The sequence below is a fragment of the Palaemon carinicauda genome, chromosome 5 (genome assembly GCF_036898095.1).
Source record: "Palaemon carinicauda isolate YSFRI2023 chromosome 5, ASM3689809v2, whole genome shotgun sequence".
Classification (NCBI taxonomy): Eukaryota; Metazoa; Arthropoda; class Malacostraca; order Decapoda; family Palaemonidae; genus Palaemon; species Palaemon carinicauda.
The window spans coordinates 157,394,032-157,415,576 of record NC_090729.1 but is presented as its reverse complement, the minus strand read 5'-3'; the positions used below and the strand labels follow the sequence as shown (position 1 = coordinate 157,415,576).

Here is a 21,545-nt window from a genome sequence, read left to right as displayed (position 1 = left end):
TCCTCAACGGATCCCCAGGCTTCTTCAGTGGACTTTTTTTTTTTTTTTTTTTTTTTTTTTTTTTTGTGTGTGTGTGTGTGTGTGAAAAAGACGTCTGGAGGCTGGAAATCCGTCATCGACCTCTCAGCTCTGAAAAAGTTTTTGCTACAGATGCCATTCGGCATGGAGATGGAAGACATCGTCAAACAAGCAGTAAGACCTCAGGACTTCATGTGCACACTGGACCTCAAGGACGCATACATCCAGATCCCAGTCCATCCTTCATCAAGAAAGTATTTAAGGATCATCCACGACAACAGGCAATGCCAGATCAAGGTGCTGTGCTTCGGTCTTTCATCACCACCTCAGGTTTTCATGTGAGTTTTCAAACTAGTGTCAACCTGGGCCCACAGGAAGGCATCCATCTCTTAAGATACCTGAACAACTGGCTGATTCTAGCAGACTTAATGGCGACCCTTCATCAACCTTGAGACAGAGTCCTCAAATTTTTGTTGCGATCTGGGGATCTTGATTAATCTCGAAGTCATCCTTGCTTCCATCACAGGGACTGGTGTACCTAGGAATGATTACCAACAGTGGCCTGCAAAAAATCTTACCATCAGATGACAGAATCCAGAGGCTGAGGAACGTGGCAACCCCCTTTCATCTAATGAGATGCTCTCCCAGCCCAGCGATGGTTATGTCTCATAGGTCATCTGACATCCCTGGTCCGTCTTGTACGCAGCGGCCGTCTACGAATTTGATCTTTTCAATGGCAGCTAAAATCTAGGTGGGTTCAGCACGAGGACCCTCCAGATACGCTGTTCCCGATGGGACCCGAGCAGCGGACAGACCTGAGATGGTAGGTGGCAGACAAGAATCTCCACCAAGGGGTCGACCTTCTCGTCTCTCTCACCCAGAATTGATGTTCTTTCCAGATGTATCAAAAGAAGGCTGGGGGGTCCTACATGTTACACCACATGGTCTCTGGGCTCTGGTTAGAATCTGAAAGGTACCAGCATATAAATCTCCTACAGATGAGGGCAGCCATCCTAGCCCTACAACTATTCCATTAGATCCTGGCAGGTCACTTGGTGGTGTTGATGAGCGACAACAGCACTGACGTGGCTTACGTAAACAAGCAAGGTGGTGTCTTTTGCAGTTCCTTTGTCATCTAGCAATGGAGATGCTAAGATGGGCAGAAGACAGCTCGCTTTCACTATCAGTCTACATCATTCCGGACAAGAGGAATGTGCTCGTGGACACTGATCAGAGCGTTTAGATGTGGGCTCTGAGTGGTCATCTTTGAATCATCTTGTAGCCAACCAAGTCTTGACTTTCTTGATTTCCCCGACTGTGGATCTCTTCGTGACGTTCCTGAACAACAGGCTCCCGCTCTATAGTTCACCAGTCCTGGATTCCTAGGCTCTGGCAAGATGCCTTCCAACAACGGGGGGACAACATCGACGTTTACACCTTTCCCTATTCTGTCTGATGAGAAGGGTACTCAACAAAACGTGATCATCCACAAACATATCAATGACCCTCATAGCTATGCTATGGCATCATGCAGAATGGTTCTCAGACCTTCTTCAGCTCCTGACAGAAGTCCCAAGAGAACTCCCTCCACGACATGATCTACTCAGACAACCATATGTGAACATCTTCCACAAAGCCGGGCATCAGATCTTCACCTGTCTTTGAAGACGGTTTTCGTGCTCGCATGGGCTTCTTCCAAGAGAGTGTGGGAACTCCATGTCTTTCCTACAATGCCTCTCATTCAAGGGGATGCAGGGAGGTAATTCTTGGCTTCGTCCCAGAGTTTATCGCCAAGACTCAAAATCCAGGAGTAGCAGATCCTAGATTCAAGCTCTTCTAGATTGAGTGTCTTTGTAATGTAACCAATGATCCAGATCAACTGTTGCTTTGTCCATTGAGGAGTTTGAGGTACTACATCAATAGAACCGCAGTGAATCTTCCCCAAATGTCAGCACTGGGAAGATCAAGAGGAGGATCACCAAGAACACTGTCTCGGCTTGGATTCGCAATGTCATATACCGAGCATTAAATCACAATCCTTCTCAACAGACAAGACAACCCAGAGCTCATGACATTACGGGCATTAGCGCGTCCCTATCGTTCAAGAACTACTACTCTGTGACGCAGGTGTTACAAGTGGGTGTGTGGAAGTGTCAGATGACCTTCACTGCCCACTACATGCAAGACGTGACCCACAGGAGCATGGAGACGTTCTCTATCACCCCTGTGGTGGCTGCACAAATAATATAAATACCTCAGGCTCTTTGATTGACAAGTAGCAGATGGTTGAGGGCAGAGGTTACCTGGGATTAGTATGGGGCGAATGTTAAGAATGACCGGCTCATTCTTTTCTTTCTTTCATCTTCCACTCTCTTGGGGAAAATCAACTACAGTCCTCTGCAAGCTGACCTCGTCTGTCTGCAGGGAAAATCCTTTCGCTTGTGTAACCTGGTATAGAAACAATACTTGTTGTGTCCCCATACCCCCTGGCTAGGTGGGATTGGTTAACGTCTATGGTTGATTCAAAGATTCCTACGTTTCTGAGAATTCTTACTTAGTTTAGTCACATCACTACTACTGTACTGTACTGTATCACACCCCCGGTCAAAAACCAGCTAGTTGGTGGGTTGGACCTCCACTCATCTAAAGGGTGAGTCATCCCTAAAAATCAAAAGGGTTTGTATTTAGTGTCAGAACAAATGACAAATCTAAAGTAATTTATATTTTTCTTAACTATACAAACCTTGAATTCTTTATACAAATTTGGACCGCGATCACCTATCCCCCTGGAAGTCCTGCCTGCAATCAAAAGTGACGAGACAGGTGTGTGAGTGAGCGGAGTAGCTGGTACTACCCCTACCCGTGGGGTAGTTACACCTTGCTAAACGTTTTAAGGCTATTCTTCCAGATTTTCCAATAGTATATCCCTAATAAAGAGCTCAAGGTTTATATCTTTAGGAAAAATACAAATTACTTTAAATTTGTAATTTTTACATTGCAATGTGATTCTGCACAAAGAGAACTGAAGCAGGAGATGCACACACAAGGAAAGAGGATGTGAGAGTGAGGCCCAGTTAGCGAGACATGGGGTGTTGTGCTGTTTGGGGAGGGAAATGGCGCGGAGCATGCTTAGTGCAAAGGAGCGCGGTCAGTTTGTAATCGTCGGGCCGTGAGTGTACTTATTGCGAAACTGCGGATACATGATTTTTTATTCAAAAGTTTACTGTCTTGTATGTGGTTCTCTGTATTGCAAATGATGGAATTTGCAAATATCAAGGGGTGCCTGTACAGTTTATCTACAGTAGTGGATTGAGCTTGACTCATTCATCATAATCTCCTCTTATTGACACAAAGGGCCTCAGTTAGATTTTGCCAGTCATTTTTACCTTGAGCTTTTAAATCAGTACTTCTCCAATTGTCCTCTCTTACTTCATGCTTCATAGTCCTCAGCCATGTAGGTCTTAGTCTTCCAACTCTTCTAGTGGCTTGTGGAGCCCAGTTGAAAGTTTGATGAACCAATCTCTCTTGGGGAGTGCGAAGAGCATAACCAAACCATCTCTATCTGCCCCTCACCATGGTCCTATCCACTTTTGAAACGCAAGTAATATCTGTTATAGTTTCATTTCTAATCATGTCCTGCCATTTAACTCCCAATATTCTTCTAAGGGCTTTGTTCTCAAATCTACAAAATGTGTTGGATATTGTTTCATTGTCATACCACGACTTATATCCGCACGTAACACCAATCTCACTAAACTGATATACTGTGTAGCCTGATTTTTATGTGTAATTTCAGGTGATTTGATTTCCAAATTTTATTTAACCTAGCCATTGCCTGATTTGCTTTTTTCAATCTTTTATTAAATTCCAATTCTAAAGACCTTGTGTTAAAGATCATACTATAGTTCCTAAATATGTAAAGGATTCTACCTCATTAATCCTCTCTCCCTCCAATGATATTCCATCTTCCATTACATATTTCATTCTCATCCTCTCTGTCTTTCTTCTATTTATCTTGAGCCCAACCTCCTGAATTTCATGCATTCTGGTAAATAAGCATTGCAAATCCTGTGGTGTTCTGCTAATAAGGACAGCATCATCAGCATACTCTAGGTCAGCTAATTTCCTATTACCCATCCAGTCCAATCCTTCTACCATCTCCAACTGTTCTATGCATTATAAAATCCACGAGAAGGATAAACAACATAGGTGACAACACATTCCCTTGAAGTACTCCACTGTTCACTGGAAATTCATTTGATAGGACTCCACTAACATTAATTGTATGTAATTGTAATGTTCCTGATCTCCAAGCGAGGTGGAGTCAGGTAATGTCTAGGTTAAGTGCGGAGTTTAGCAAACAGCTCATGCAAAGCAAAGAGTAACACCCTGGGTTAGTCACCAGCCAGTTGGTTTTTGGACTCCCACCCACCATGGAGCGAGTTTCCACTGTAAAGAGCATAATTGTTTGCTTATTGTGTCGCAACAAATGACAGATTTGAAAATAATTTGTATTTTTAAATATAAAACTTACCCGCTGGTTATATAAAAGAGCTGAAGTCCCTGACGCCAGGGCAGAAAATTCAAATCTCGCGCTATCGAAGATACGCCAGGTGTACCAACCGCACCCTAGCGGTAGAACAGGTGGAACTACACACCAACTCCAGTTCTTCTCTCTGCCGTCATAGCTGACTGACATACAGAAGTTCGCTCTCGTGTTTTTACTCTCTTGGGAAGTTGTTTGGTGATGTACAACGTTCTTTTTTGAGTTTAAGCTATCGTTGATTAATTTTCCTTGGTTCTTATCTTGAAATCTTTTTGTTTGAGATTTTCTTTATTGTTTTTTCCCTTACTTTTTGCTTGTCGGTCTCTCACGTTAACTTTAAAATGGCCGACTCCTCCCCTGCTCAGCGTAGGTGTGTTAGTGAGGGTTGTCGTACACGACTTCCTAATGGATCTATTGATCCTCATTCTATTTGTGTAAAATGTAGGGGTAAATTTTGTTCATTAGATGATAGGTGTAATGAGTGTCTTTCCTTAACTAATGATGATTTTGTTACTTACGATCGTTATGTTAGGAGATTAGAGAGAGATAGAGTTAGGCGTAGTTCTTCCCGATCTGTGGATAGAACCTTACCTAATTTACCTGTTCCTAATCCTGTTCCTTCCCCTGTGGTGGTAGATTAGGAACCTACTATGAAGGACATGTTTACTGCTATTTTGTCTCTTGGTGAGAAAGTTGAGTCCTTAGCAGCCGATAGAAATACTATCTTTTCAGAGTTAAAGGTATTGAAAAACCGTGATCCTATCGGAACTGTGGAAAGTGTTTCAGTGTCTGATGTGGTACCGAAGAATCGTGACTCTCTCGGTGTTGTGACAAGTGTTGATAATGTGGTTAGTGTTGCGGAAGGTGCGTCGACACGAGTGTCTGATGTGGTACCGAAGAATCGTGACTCTCTCGGTGTTGTGACAAGTGTTGATAATGTGTTTAGTGTTGCGGAGGGTGCGTCGGCACGATCTTGTCGTTCACCTAGCCTTAGACCTCTTTCGAGCTCTCGAACCCATGGGAGAGGTAATGTCGAACGGCTTAAGGGAACGAGAAGCATCATCAATCGTGCAGACGTCCCCTCGAACGTTCCTGTTGCCGTAGCTCAGGTCGTTCACCCTCATCGTAGGAAAGGTGAGGTTCATACGTTGTCCCCGTCTTCCGATGAAGGGTCGGGGAGTGAGATCTGGCGGCGAGCGTCGAGACCGCTTAAACGCTCCCATGTTGATTCACAGCGTCGGGAATCGCCTGTGCGGCCAGGATGTAGTTCGTGGGGTTCACCGGAACGTTTCCGTTCTCCCAGCGCTTGCACTCCGGCCAAACGTTCAGATCACCGTGTTCGTGCGGATATGATTCCTTCCGATTCGGACCTTGTAACTATTCATGCACCTCCTCTTCCATCGGATTGGCTTTCTTCCCCTGAAATGCGTGGTGACATTAGTGCGAATCTTCCTTCTAGGAGTTCTGTTGATCCGAAATGGACTGCGCTTTTGTCTATGAAGGAACAACTCTCGTCGTTGATGGATTCTTATCAACCAGGTGTTGGCGTTGTGTCTGGGCGTTCGATGTCAGACCAGTTATCGCACAAACGTTCGATGGTATATGGCCTTGACGAGTTATCACTTAGACGGTCTCCCATTCACAGTGTTCAACGCCAGGTTGATTTTGATGAGTCGCGTCAGAGAGTTTTGGTTGACCAGTTTGCGTTTTCTGGTCGCGGGGAAGAGCATCGGCGTCGACAAGTGGACGAGACGCGGCAACAATTTGAAGTAGTGGATCGCCCGCGGCAACAACTTTTGGACGCGCCGCGTCAAAACATTGGTTTACAGCGGCGACATCCTGACTACTTTGATCGTTCGCAGCAACAGTCCTCGGACTTTACGCGACCTCGCGGCGATCTTCAACAGTTACCTTCTGATTTCAAGCGTTCTTCTGTTCAACAACAGTCGAATTCTAAGCGGTCTAAGCAGTTGTTGGTTGAGGATGATCGTCTACATGTCCGTGTTTCGCATCAATCTACTTCTACTTCTCCCCACCAAATTGACTCAGATGGTGGCCTTGACAGGCAGTCCCATCCAGACGTTGTTCCTTCGGTTCAGGCTGCGGCTGTTGCTGCACTGCCAGAAGACGAACCAGAGGAAAAGTCGGATGAGGATAATCCTATTGAGGAAGTCTCTGAGAATGAGGAGGAGAAGCATTATCAGCATGCTGTGGACCTTCGCAAGTTTATGCTTATTTTGACTGGAATTTTCCCGGATTCTTTTACCCCTGTGGCCCCTCGTTCTCCGCCTTCTGAATTCATCTTAGGTAAAGCTACTAAGGTTCCAGTTTACACCAAGATGGTTCTTTCTCGATCTTCTAAGCGGGCCTTGAAGTTAATGGGTTCTTGGTTGGACTCCAAGAAAGCTTTTGGCAAGACGGCCTTTGCCTTTCCTCCCGCTAGGTTAGCCTCTAAATCTAGTGTGTGGTATGAGACTGGTGAAGTGTTGGGCTTGAGTTTTCCTTCTTCTGCACAAGGGGATTTTTCAAGTTTGGTAGATGCTTCTCGTCGTCTTGCCTTAAGGAAGACGAAGATTTGGTGGTCCATTCCAGAGTTCGACCATTTGCTTAAAGGTCTTTTCAGGGCCTTCGAAGTTTTTAATTTTTTGGACTGGGCTTTGGGGGCTTTGAGTAAGAGGGTCTCTGATATGACGGAAACGGACACTAGTGGTTTGGTTCATTTGATGTCCTGCTTGGACAAAGGTGTGAGAGATGGCTCCAACGAACTTGCTGCCTTGTTTACAGCTGGAATTCTCAAGAAAAGGGCCACGATGTGCTCCTTCCTCTCCGCAGGAGTGTCTCCCTATCAGAAGACAGGCCTTCTTTTCGCACCTTTGTCTAATTCTTTATTTCCTCAGGAATTAGTGGGCGAGGTGGCTACTGCTCTCACTCAGAAGGCCACACATGACTTAGTTACTCATTCGACTAGGAAAGTTTTGCCTCCGTCATTCTCCTCTCGAAAACCTAAGGAATCTTCTTCTGGGTTTCGTCCTCAGTCCTTTCGTGGGAAGCCCTCTGGAAGAGGCTCTTTTAAACCAGAAGGAAGGAAACCTAGAGGCAGAGGGGGCAAGTCCGGCCGAGGTAAAGTCTGACTGCCCTCTCCTTCAGACAGCAGTGGGGGCCAGGTTGACTCACTTTTGGGAGGCTTGGAAGAGGAATGGAGCGGACCCCTGGTCCGTCCAGGTGTTAAAGGAAGGCTACAAGATCCCCTTCCTGACCAATCCTCCTTTAGTCACAGATCCAGTGGATCTTTCGCCCAAATACAGAGAGGGTCCCAAGAAACAAGCCATGCTTCTACAGATGTCTCTTTTATTAGAGAAACGAGCAATAGAGGAAGTGCAAGATGTTACGTCTCCGGGGTTTTACAACCGCCTTTTTCTAGTACCCAAGAGTTCCGGGGGGTGGAGACCGGTTCTGGACGTAAGTGTGCTCAATGGTTACGTCCAAAACTCGACGTTCACCATGGAGACTCAGAAAACAGTTCTGGCAGCTGTGAGGAAGGACGATTGGATGGTCTCTTTAGATCTTCAGGATGCCTATTTCCACCTTCCGATTCATCCCAGCTGCAGACGTTATCTGAGGTTCATGGACGGAAACAAGGTCTTCCAGTTCAGGGCTCTTTGTTTCGGACTCTGCACGGCTCCTCTATTGTTCACCAAGATCATGCTGAACGTGGCAAGCATGCTGCATTCGAGGGGAATCAGGGCCTCTCTGTATCTGGATGATTGGCTGATAAGAGCCTCCTCAGCCGATTGTTGTTTGAAGGACCTCAAGATGACTTTGGATCTCTCCAGAGAACTGGGTCTCCTGGTGAGCTCGAAAAAATCACAACTCATTCCATCCCAGGAGATTCTTTATTTGGGGATGGAGATTCACAGTCGGAGTTTTCGGGCTTTTCCGTCGTCGGTGAGAATCCAAGCAGCCCTCCTAAAAGTACAAACGTTCCTGAAGAGAGATCTTTGCTCCGTCAGAGATTGGATGAGTCTTCTGGGGACTCTCTCGTCGTTAGAGAAGTTCGTGACCCTGGGGAAGTTGTTCTTGCGTCCTCTTCAGTTTCATCTCAACCGCCATTGGAAGAAAGGGGACAGCCTCGACAGGGATTGCATTCCCATCTCGACTTCCATCAAGTCTCATCTTCAATGGTGGAACAACGAGCCCAGACTGAAAGAAGGCTTGTCTTTACTTCAGTGGAACCCAAACCTCGTGTTGTGTTGCGACGCCTCCAACTCGGGGTGGGGAGCCACTCTAGAGAAGCAGGAACTTTCGGGGACTTGGACGGTGGAGCAAACCTCTCTCCACATCAATCAAAAAGAGCTTTTAGCTATTCATCTGGCTCTCATCGGCTTCGAAAAGCAGATCAGGGGCAAGGTAGTCCAAGTCAATTCGGACAGCACGACAGCTCTGGCCTATATTGCGAAACAAGGCGGGACCCACTCTTGGCCTCTGTTCGAGATTGCAAGACTGCTCCTCATCTGGGCGGAGGAAAGGAAGGTGACTCTTTTGACGCGGTTCATCCAGGGAGTCAACAATGTGAGCGCAGACAGACTCAGCAGGAAAGGTCAGGTTCTCTCCACAGAATGGATTCTGCACCCGGACATCTGCAAGAGTCTGTGGCGGTTATGGGGTCGACCTCTCGTGGATCTCTTTGCCACCGCGAAGACCAAACGACTAGAGTGTTACTGCTCTCCGGTTCCAGATCCCGAAGCTTTTCACATAGACGCTTTTCTGATGAACTGGTCACACATGGAGGTTTATGCCTTTCCTCCGTTCAAGATCCTTTACAAAGTGATTCAGAAGTTCGTTTCACACGAGGAGACCAGAATGACACTGATAGCTCCGTTCTGGCCGTCAAGGAGCTGGTTTCCAGAGGTACTGGAATGGATGGTGGATGTCCCGAGAAGCCTTCCCATGAGACCCGATCTTCTCAGACAACCTCACTTGGCCCGAAATCATCAAAACCTCCGAGCTCTACGTCTGACTGCCTTCAGACTATCGAAAAACTGATACACCATCAAGGTGTATCAGTCCAAGTGGGAGTTGTTCAGGGAATGGTGTAGAACTAACGCGATTTCCTCTTCCAGTACATCGCTTTCCCAAATAGCAGATTTTTTCTTGGACCTTAAAACTAAGCATAACTTCTCGTCATCAACTATTAAAGGTTACAGGAGTATGTTGGCGACGGTTTTTCGACACAGGAACCTAGACCTTTCTGATGATAAGGATCTACGAGATTTACTTAGGTCTTTTGATACGACCAAGAAGATTCAAACGGCTCCCATCGCCTGGAATTTGGATGTTGTCCTTAAATTTCTCATGAGTGACAGATTTGAGCCTTTACACTCGGCTTCATTTAAGGACTTAACCTTGAAAACCCTTTTTCTAGTTACCCTCGCCACTGCGAAAAGAGTTAGTGAAGTTCACGCTTTAAGCAAGAACATTGGTTTTCGGAATGGGAAAGCCATTTGTTCTTTGCAACTGGGGTTTCTGGCCAAGAACGAAAACCTTTCTCGACCATGGCCCAAATCCTTCGAGATTTCTAACCTTTCGGATTTGGCTGGCGATGAATTGGAAAGGGTTCTCTGTCCAGTTAGAGCTCTACGGTGTTATGTGGACAGAACTAAGAATCTGAGAGGTAACTCAGACGCTCTGTGGTGTGCTGTTCGGAAACCCTCGATGCCCATGTCCAAGAATGCCTTGTCTTTTTTCGTTAGATTGTTGATTCGAGAAGCTCATGCTCAGTGTGATGAGTCGGATCAGAGGCTCCTCAAAGTCAAGACACATGAAGTCAGAGCGGTAGCGACTTCAGTGGCCTTTAAACAGAACCGTTCTCTGCAAAGTCTGATGGATACAACATTTTGGAGAAGTAAGTCTGTTTTTGCATCCCATTATTTGAAGAATGTTCAGACTCGCTATGAGGACCTTTTTACGTTGGGTCCTTTTATAGCTGCTAATGCGATAGTAGGTGAATGATCTACCACTACGTTCCCTTTTTTCTTAATACCCCTTTTCTATCTCTTGGAACTCGTTTGTTATGGTTGTTTGTGGAGATTGGGCGTCAGTCTTCCGCAATCTTTGATTTGGCTAGGTGGTCAATTTGTTCCTTGAGTGCACCCGGAACAAGGGTATTGGTTGAGGTCCTGTGATGTTATAGGTGTTTGTACCGTTTGACAGCTCCTAGAGATTTTCAGCCCGAGTGGATTACTGGATCTCTTAAGGATAGCGGACGAAATGAGGCAGAGTATCATTGCTGTCAGCTTCCTTATCAGGTGAGAACTGCTTAAGTTTATTGTATGTAACCCTTAAGTGAATTTTCTGTATGTAGCTGTCTCTGACCCGCCACCAAGGGGTGTCAATCAGCTCTTTTATATAACCAGCGGGTAAGTTTTATATTTAAAAATGATATTTTCATGATAAAATAAATTTTTGAATATACTTACCCGCTGGTTATATAAATTTAACACCCTCCCTCCTCCCCTCTAGAGACTACCTATGGTATGGCTATGAGGCATGGAAGAACTGGAGTTGGTGTGTAGTTCCACCTGTTCTACCGCTAGGGTGCGGTTGGTACACCTGGCGTATCTTCGATAGCGCGAGATTTGAATTTTCTGCCCTGGCGTCAGGGACTTCAGCTCTTTTATATAACCAGCGGGTAAGTATATTCAAAAATTTATTTTATTATGAAAATATCATTTTTCCAAACTGTACAAACCTGGAGCTCTTTCCCCTGTAAGTCCTGCCACAATTGCAAAATGGCTGTTTGTTACTATTGCATGTGTGAGCAAGATGGCTGGTCTATCCCTTCTCCCCCCTCTGCTAAAGTGGAGGATAATTACTCCTGGCAAAAAGTTTTAACGGCTAGTTTCAGCTATCCTTGAAGTATATCTGCACTGTAAAGAGCTCCAGGTTTGTATAGTTAGGAAAAATATAGATTATTTCCAAATTTGTCGTGCTTAATGTATTGGGTGAGTTTTCCTTTATTTCTTATGGGAAAATTTTGTAGAATACAACCATTTTAGGGTAAAAGTTTGCTCCCAGAACAAATTAAACCCTTAAGTCAAGGTACTACTGAATGGCTCTGCAGCCTTAGTATATGGTTGTTTGGATCTTTCTTTTAGACTGTATAAATGTGCTGGGAGATTGTTGTGTTTGAGGGATAATGGAAGACTCCAATAATATGTACTGTGATGTTTCCTGATAACTGTAAATGTGAGACATTTTTCTGTGCTCTTGCCGTTATCCAGCATACTTGTTTATGTCGGGTGCATGACTGTTTCTGTTCTATCCCCGGTAGTGTGGCCTTACAACAATGACTACAACAGGACCTACTGTTAGGAAGTTAGCTTTGCTCTGTTGAAGAGTGGAGTTTTGCCATTGCTTAGTGTTAATGGGAGGGGTGCCACCCTTCTTCTTTGCTGTCTCTTCCCTGCCCAAAAAGGCACTATGGGTGTGTCATAGATAGAGCTATCTCCTGGAAGACTCCCCTGTGGTCTCCATCCATTACAGTGTCATCATCGACCTGCACTACCCCGTAAACTTTGAGTTCTATACCTTCTCCTTTGTATCATTTTCATTAAGAGTCTTCACTGCATCTTTTAGGAGATGAACAAGGCTTAGCTGCTGAGACGATACTGGTATGGATGCTTCAGGCTTGAGAGCGTTGCAGAAGGGCAGCTGAAATTCAGATGAAACTGGCTCGATGACTTTGGATTCGAAGACGTCACAGAAAGGTGGCGTCAAGATGGAATATCAGAAGTCTTCTCCAAGAATTTGATGATGGTGTTGAACTAAGGCCAGGCTGCAGGCAGTGTTGGCGACTTCTTGTCACAAGCAGAGAGGGCTCGCTGCTTCAATTCGTCTTTTCTTCTCAGCCATAACAGGATTTTGGAGATAGGCCTTTATCATCTGAAGGGAAGGTTGGAAACTAGCTCCGTCAGACATCTGGTATTCTCTGCTTCTTATCTCATCAGGATGTGGTTCCTATCTGGTTTGGACATAGTTCCTCCCTTGTCATATGTCCTGTACCTATCTCCCCTGGACAATCTCTTCTTGAAGTTTATATACCCATGTATGGGTGAAGTTAATTACAGTGGGCAGTAGTCATTTCCATATAAGTTTTTTGACAATTCTACATCATGATTGGTTTCCTCAAAAAAAAAAAAAAAATAATAAAATAGAATAAAAAACGCCCACTCGATCACACCATGGAAACTTCTAAAACATATTTCTAAACAAAAGCGCGGCTCGTCTACCCATGATGACATATTTTATAAGCAAGGATATCCCTCGGGTTGGTTTCTCAAAATGTCCTGAATCCACTGATTAAGGCAATGACATCTTGGACAAAGCAAGACATTTTCCTTATCGTTGCAGGCATTCTTTGTCTTTCCAAAATGCTGACTACAGTGAAGTGATGACAGCTTTAATCAAATACTATGGTAGTCTAATTTCGTCTCGCTGCTCACACTTTGGGAATAGATATAAGTTCATGGTTTAGTAACATATCCCTTTAATAGTTTTGTATCTACCCATGACAACTGTACTGTATTATATCCGGGGAAGTTTAACCAGCCTCAAGTTAAGTAGTGTCGCATTCTGCTAGCTCTCCGGTAAGTTCTGAGAGAGACTGGATGAGGGCCGTAGCCCCATAGAGAACATGTCAATCAAGCCAGTGCAGACTTCAGTAGATCATAGATATCCTTGCCGACCTGTTCCAAAGAAGCTTCTTGGTAGAGTTGAGATCGCTCCTCCTTTGGGAGACTTCCATGCTTGAAAGGAGCTACAAGCAATATTGCCATCCTGGGTGGGATGGTCTTCATCTTTAAGAATTGGTGTATGCACCTGTTGCTAACCTGTGGAGGGCATAATAAGGATGTTTTCCTTGAGAGACTATCTCTTCTCTGCATTGGTATGAGAATAGAAGAGCATTCAGGCTCTTCATCATGTTAAACTTTTGAGGGTTGTGAATTCTGTCACCTTTATTGTCACATAGACCTTGTTACGAAGACCCAATATCAGTCTGATTCGAATTGCAGTTTGGGATCTTCTTGATCCCATCCCTTCATTGTAAGTTGACACAAAGGTGCCTGGTTTTAGATGAGGGCACTGCAGTGCTAATTACAGAGGACTCAATAGCTCTTGCACGAGTGTCGAAGCCTTCTCTTTTGCCATAGTAAGAACAAGATGAAAGTTTCCAGACATTGTTCCACCTAGCTTGGTAATGCTGCTTGCTTGCAGATTGGACATTTTGTCAGTCCAGACTGCTGCTATATCAAGGAAGACCTTTCAAGCCTAGTCCAATCAGTAGCCTGCCATTTTACCTGTTGGCGTACTTGGAGCTGAAGCTTTTGGAACACACTTGCCTCTTTCAACCTTACAATGTTGTCCCAGAGGCTCTTGGACCCCTTTTCATTTGTCCCAAGGTGGCTGCTCTGTACGTTGTATTTTTGTAACTCTTGAAGGGACTTGGCAGCTGCAACAGTTATACACTGAAGAGACATCTGATGCTGGTGAGTTTGAAACAAAGCATTTTTCTTTGCAGACAATTCTTATCATGCTGGTAAGGGAAGGATAGGTCAGTGTCTTATCAACTAGGGAGGTAGGTTTACCATGTCCTTGTAAGCTAGTACTTTACTGGCCGATGCCATAACAGCTTTTACATTCATATGAGGAGCTATTACATGGTTTATTGAGTCCCCTTTTTCACTCCTGTGCAGGATCAGGAAGGATTATGTGTTGAGGAAAGAAAAAAACCCTTCCAATTCCATTCTAGGAGGCTTCTCCCACCATTGAGTGAGTCTCCATTATTTAGATGCCATAAGAACAAATAGCACGTTTTAAAAGTAATTTGGTATTTTTCCTCGTTATACAAACCTGAGTCCTTGAAATTACATTACCCCCATTTACTGTACTGTAGATCTAAGGACAAAAGTGGCTAGTCTGTGCCAGTCAGGTGGGCAGGGTATCCCCCTTGTACAGTACCACCTGTCATTAACCAACAACTGTATCTTATTAACGATTCAACTGCTCCACTGAAGATTTATCCCTATGTTAAAGGACTGAGGTTGTATATCTAGGAAAAATCAAATTACTTTAGATTTTTTATATTTTCCTTCTGAACATTATTTTTAGTGACCTGGTATTACATATCTAGGTATTCTTGTATTGTATTGAAAGGCTAAGCTGAAGGTGATGGGTTTTCCTTGCTTTTCTAACTACTTACTGTATTTCACAACCCCTGTTGGTCTTAATGTATTTTTTTAGGAAAGCTCTTAGTTCTGTAGATATTGTACAGGTTATTAGTTTTGCATTCAATGTTCCGGGGCTATGACTTGTTTGAGGAGTTTTCCCACAAAGCTTATCATCTCAAAGGATTGTTAAGCAACTTTTGCCCTTGACTCATGGGATTTTGATTGATATATCTGCTTTATACTTTCAGTTTATCGTCCTGAGGATCCTCGTGTCCAGAAGATCAAGGAGTGATGGCCAAGTCTATCATTACTAGCTTTTTCTTTTTCTGCAACTGTAGAGAGATGGCATATTTGAATATCAGTGATACCATTCCTTGTATCTATGTATATTATTGTATGGAAAAAATATTTATATAAAGTATCTTCGTCACTTGATGTTTTTCTTTCAGGCCTCAATGAGAAATTATAGTTTTTTTTTTTTTAGTACTGTACAAGTTGTTTCAGTACTGTATGTCACTGGGAAATAATGCCGACTTGATTTATCTTGAAAAATAAAATGATTTCATACAAATAAACTAATTCTATGTACAGTATACCACACCTGAATAAGTAGGTAAGTCTTCTTAAATTGAAGTTAATTATTATGTGAGTACCCAAATTGGGTGCTTTGTTAGACATAGACATTGATCTGGCAATGTCTATTTACTGAAGATGTGATGCACACTACACAGTGCTTCATCCATTTCATTTATGACCTGTGTCTTTCTAAATTCTAAGGCTGATTATAAGGTATTTACTGTACCTGTAAGGATGTTAAGGGGGACAAGGTTTGCATGAAACCACTAATTCTAATCAGGAAAGTAATTGTTTTGCCAGATTCACCAGTTGCTTACCAATAACAAACATGTTTGTTAGCTGTAAGCTTTATAGCAGGTTCTGTCTATAGCATTTATTTTATAGCTCAGTTTAGACTATGTATTCTAAATATTCTTTGTTGTACTCAGTCAAATACAGCAGCTTTTATTTTTTCTTACCAGTTCCCTTTGGTCTGCCTAGCTAGTGTTCCTAATTATGCCTTTAACTCTTTGCTGTATAGGTTCATTTGATATCTTGGATTTTGTAGTCCTGAACATGTGTTAAGAGCATGTTATGTATATGCTCTGGTTTGCTCTTTGGTTTGATACCTTCTGTTTCCGTGCATACAAAATTAAGGCAACTGTGGCAATGTTAAGCTGATTTCAGACTTTGTAGCAATGTTAAGCTGATTTCAGACTTTGTAGTAGGTCCAATCATTTACAGTAATTGATGATGATAGCATTTGGCTACCAACTACTAATGTACTGTATTGATGCACGAGGTAAGTTGTTTTCCTGTTTTTGTACTAGAAAGTTTATATTTGATGTGGCTAGTGATGGTACATCTTCAGATCTGCAGCCACTTCAAGTAATACCTTGATCATCTAAAATACATAGTAATGCTAATTGCTCAATAGCTTCTATGCATATAAATAGTAAAAATGGTTGCTTTCACCTTGTTATTGTACCTTACTATTCAGAAGTGATGACATGATTATCTAAGATACATGGTAATGCTAATTGCTTAGTAACTTTTGTCATGTTAATTAAGGAACTTTGGTTGCTTTTGCTTTGGCATTTTAGTGTACTGTTCAGAACCTAGACTCATCATCTCTTATTAGGAATAGTTCTAGTATTTAGATATACACATTACATACAGACCAAGATCTGGATTTGAACTAAAAATCTAAAACCATACAGTAAAGCTTCATTGAAAAGCAGATATTGGGATTTCTGGGATACACTGATACAAGTTATCTTCCTCTTCAAATTCATAGTTCCTGAAGCTGCAAAATCTTGAATGTTGAAGGCACTCAGACAACATAAGGTTTTCACAAAACAATCAGGAAATAACCAAGACAATAATGATTGTTGAAGCTTAACTAATAACAATCAGTACTCACTACATGGTTTATTCATAATGTAAAGATAAATATATTTCAGATGCCTACCACAGGTGGTACTACTCATATTTTTCTGAAATGTAATCTGAAAATTTATAGAACCATTTATGATGATAGTGATGAAGTTGTTGCAATAGGACTTATGACATACACAATAAATATCATGTGTTTATATATCCAATGTAAAGAAATAACCGTTACCTATTTAGTTATCGCTTACTGTTTTAGCTACCTTTCAGACGGCACAAAAATCTGCACTCATTTCATCACAGCCTATATTTTGCAGAAGAATGGAATGAATTTTCCAAGCTGCAGACGAAAATTTCATTACCACAAAAGAAATCAGCAGTGATTAATCTAAATTTTAAGGATTCACTCGCATTCAGTCTTTGAGCTAGGACTGTATATGCCTGAAGCTTGCATATACTGTGCAGTACCTCTACCGAAACTAATCAAATGTAATTTGAGAACTACTGCATACAAAGAACCTTAAAGTTTCCAAAGTAGATTATAGTTGAATAGAAATACACTAATGGGATACTTAAACACATGAAAACTTAAGTTAGATTTCCCTTAAATGCTAGAGTTACCCTTCTAATAGAGCACTAATTTGTAATTATGTATCTTGACTGTTAGCATGAAAGCCTGTTTTGAGTAAAACTGTATTGGGAAAAATATTATTAAAGGGGAACTGGTGAAGGTGAGCACTTCTCGTGTATTTCTATTGTAGAGTTATACGGATAGAGAATACATAAGTTAGTGTATTTGAGGAAAATTTCCCATAATTTGCACTTTCATGCATGCCAAAGTCATAATGAAAAAATGTCTCCAATGAAACCATTTATTTCACTTTTCCTTACCAAGCTCCTTATAAAACAAAGGCAACAAAAAATGCCATACTCTGAATTTGGAGTTTTTGGAAGCAACCTTTTCAAGCCTAAGTTAACGTTACAATATTTCATTCTGGTATCACCCAATATAATAGCTAAAGATTAAGTGAAGGATGACCTTTACTAGATTAAAATATGAAGACCTAAAATGTACTTTACAGCATATTAAAATAAAAAAGTGGGGCATACACTTCATTACCAAACAAATCAGTCAGACAACTTTGAAGAATTAAAGATGTTGCCAGTTGATTAGAATGTTCAGCATCTCATTTAATGTCAGTCAACCTAATCACATGTCTCCATTAAAAGTTTGAAAGCATATGGATCCACTCAAATATAAAGACTGTCAACAATCATGTTTCATTCTTAGACTATAACAGACTTGTCTTTAAAGAATTTATAATGGGTCAAGGTAAAATTGAGGAGCACCCTTTAACATCAGCCATGAGATAAAACTTGTCATTAAAATGTATTCCTTTCCTATTGTCTTAAGTTATGAACCAACTGTAGAAACCAAAATAAGGTACTGTATGTTAATGCCGTTGAAAACGAAATTGTTTACAAATAATATTTCTCTAATAAAAATGTCCCGTATAAACGTGCAATGTCACTACTAGTAATGTCTGGGGCTTGTAATATGATTGCTGATGATCCTCATGCAATTCCTCAAATAGGAAATGAAATTCCTGGTCATACCAGCAATACTCTGAAAAAAAAAAAATTGGAATACTGTAGTGATTCAAGAGACTCGATAGGCAATATAATTCTACAATATTATTACTATACAAGAAAAAAAAACAACATTCTTGTGTAATATTTTCAAGGGTATATAAGCATTGATAAGACGTGAAAATTTATTCGTGCGGTTGACAGTATTCATGTGGCCCTTGTGAAGGTTTTTGCCATGGGATGAGGATTCCCAGATACTGTGCATGACGGTGGTCAACCTCATAAAATATGTCTATATCATGATGTAATTTCTGTTGATCCCATCCCTGTTGCTAAACTATTTGTTCCCAATCACAATGGGTATCAAGTTCTTTCCCTTTCCACAATTGCATTTATTTCTATGAACTTCCCATGATGTTCATTTTGCTTCTTCATCTCTTCCAGAAGCTCACTGAATTTCTTTACTTTCAATAGACTCATGCCTGTAGTAAAGCAATGAAACACTAGCGTTTAATAGCAATAAGCAAAACAGTTATGCACCAAGGGCTCTTTCTTATTTCAGTCTCTGTCACGCCGGTTTAATACAATTCATCCTTTTTGATACAGTTTAGTGTGTTTTAGTTGACTTTCTCTGGATTTGTTAGCCATCACTGCAGGGGACAGTATTCTTATTTAAGTAACCATTGTGAAGAGTGAGAATGCCTTGCTGTCCTTCTCATGGAAAACTTGGTTTTAAGTTCAAAGTGCAAAATTAAACTTTCTTTTAGTTCAGGGGAAATCCAGAGAAGACTAGGCTCGTTATTTATAATGGAGATGGTGACGATATTAACATGCTAGCACTATTCTGTAATACTGCAGTTTACCAAATTTTGATACTGATGAACTTCAAAATTTCTTTACTTATCAACTTCCTATGTTAATTCTCAGAAGCCAGTGAGTCTTCACTTAAGCAATAAATCTCTGAAGTCAGGTCTAGTAAGTTTGTTTCATTTATTAAGGGCAATGATAGCTCACTGTGCCTTACAGTGATGGTTCACTGTGCCTTACAGTGAGCCTCTTGCAAAGCCTTGAACTCTTTATTTACCTTAGATCTTTCTGCTGCTAAACCCAGACTGTACATGCACGTAATCGTAGTCGATCTTTTAGACAACTAGATTGTGAGGCTGAAGAATTATTTGGTAATCAGGATCCTAATATCTCCCCCTTTGCTAAAACTAAGCACTCTTAAGCAACCTCATATTTATTATGTGGATGGCATGGCATAACTTTTAACTCCCTTAGCTCCTAATATTCCTGAGGAAGCTGTGAGGATATTTATTTTCTGCACACTCCCAGAACTAGAATTTCAGACATCTTTAACCTTCAAGTTGAGTACAGTCAACCTTTAAGTTATGTACAGTCGGTTAACTTCCGATTTTGTTATTCGTTATTCTTAGCGATAAGTTAAGGTGGTAATATATACTAAATTTCTTTGTCTCTAAGTGTTGTTCACTTTGAGTTTTTGTCACTCACCGTATAGTCACTAAGTAGTTGTTTCACGAAGCATGGGAATGGAATTACCTGTAAAAGTTTGGTCTTTTTCTTTACTGTACTTTTAAGAGGAAGAGAAATGAAATAAAATAGTGTGCCTAAGTGTACCCTCAAGCAAGAGAACTCTAATCCAAAATAGTGGAAGGCTACGGTACAGAGGCTTTAGCATGACAAAAGACTAGAGAACAACTGTTTGATTTTGGAGTGTCCTCTTAGAAGAGCAGCTTACCATAGCTGAAGAGACTCTTTTACCCTTACCAAGAGGAAAGTAGCCACTGAACAATTATAGTGCATTAACTAACCCCTTGAGTGAAGAAGATTTGTTAATCTCAGTATTGTCAGGTATATGAGGACTGAGTAGAATGTGGAAAGAATAGACCAGGCTATTCGTTGTATGTATAGGTAAAGAAAAATTGAGCCATAACCAGAGAGGAATCTAATGTAGTACTGTCTGGCCAGTCAAAGGACCCAATAACTCTAGCAATAGTATCTCAACGGGTGGCTGATGCCCGTTATCTTTACAGTCGGCTCTCCATATTCTCACGGATAAGTAACAGAGACAGGCGGGAAGACCGAGAATCCGCAGATACTTGATGCCCTTGGGTGGGATAGCTCCTAACCCTGCCAACTCGATGCCTATTGCCTACAAGCAGTCAACTAACATACTGGGTACTTCCTAATATTGTTTTTACTTGGTTTCCATCAGTGTAAGTACTGTACTGTGTAAATGAATGAAAACATTTCGTTAAATGTACAGTACATGTGTACACCATGTACTGCATATAGTAAGACTGAGGTACAGTACAGTACAGTATTAATTGGGACACTTTTAACAACAAAACACTGTAGTTCCCGTCCAATATAACACTCACTGATATTTTAATGTACTATATATTATTGTAATATATGTACAGTACTATCAAAGCAGTACAGCTTAACTGTACTGTAAGGGTTTGCTTTAGGACGACTCGCACTGTTTGTTAACTCGCCGCACACGTAGCCTTCATTTACATACGTATTGCTGGGTATAGTAGTAATATATTTACAGTACTGTACAGTAGAGTTAATAAACAATACTGTACTATACATTACTGTAATATTGTACTGTACAATATGTATACAATAATACTGTATTTAAGATTAACTAAGTGTACATATTTTATACAAAGACCACTAAGCATTTTCGTATTAAGTTCTACGCAGCAATCCTGAAGTACGATGCAACTCCTGAAGCATCATCTCTTGAGCAGTGATTGTACTATAGGAATCATACATCTACAGTACATTAACTTGGTAAATATATGATACAATCTTCAAACATAGGCAAGTCAAAATATGCTGCGATGATGCGGGAGATGTAAACGCAAGGACACACTGAGCATGAGTGAGGCCAAGTTAGCGAGAAATGGGATGTTGTGCTGGGTGAAGAGAGAAGTGGTGCAAAGGAGCGTGGTTGATTTGGAATCGTCACGCTACCATGATTCTTCTTTGTATCGCAAAGAGAGAACCCGTTGATAAGAAGGGCTGACTGTACACATGTTCTGCCTGCATTGTTGTGACCACACAGGAATGTTTATATGAATTATTTTGTTACCTTTTTATTTTTATGTTTTAAGTCATTGTACAAGAGCATCTGGCAGCAAGATTTATAAAGACTTAGCCTTTCATTTGATGTGTCTGGGTTTCAA

The 21,545-nt window shown here is 41.6% G+C and overlaps 1 long non-coding RNA gene across 1 annotated transcript in view; it reads left to right on the top strand.

Moving 5' to 3' along the window:
* Positions 1 to 15,220, top strand: part of LOC137640633 (uncharacterized) — a 75,461-nt gene extending 60,241 nt beyond the window's left edge. The window contains exon 4 of the long non-coding RNA XR_011044427.1: positions 15,039 to 15,220. This is a non-coding gene — a long non-coding RNA (uncharacterized lncRNA). The remainder of the gene's footprint in view (positions 1 to 15,038) is intronic.
* Positions 15,221 to 21,545: the final 6,325 nt, after the last annotated feature.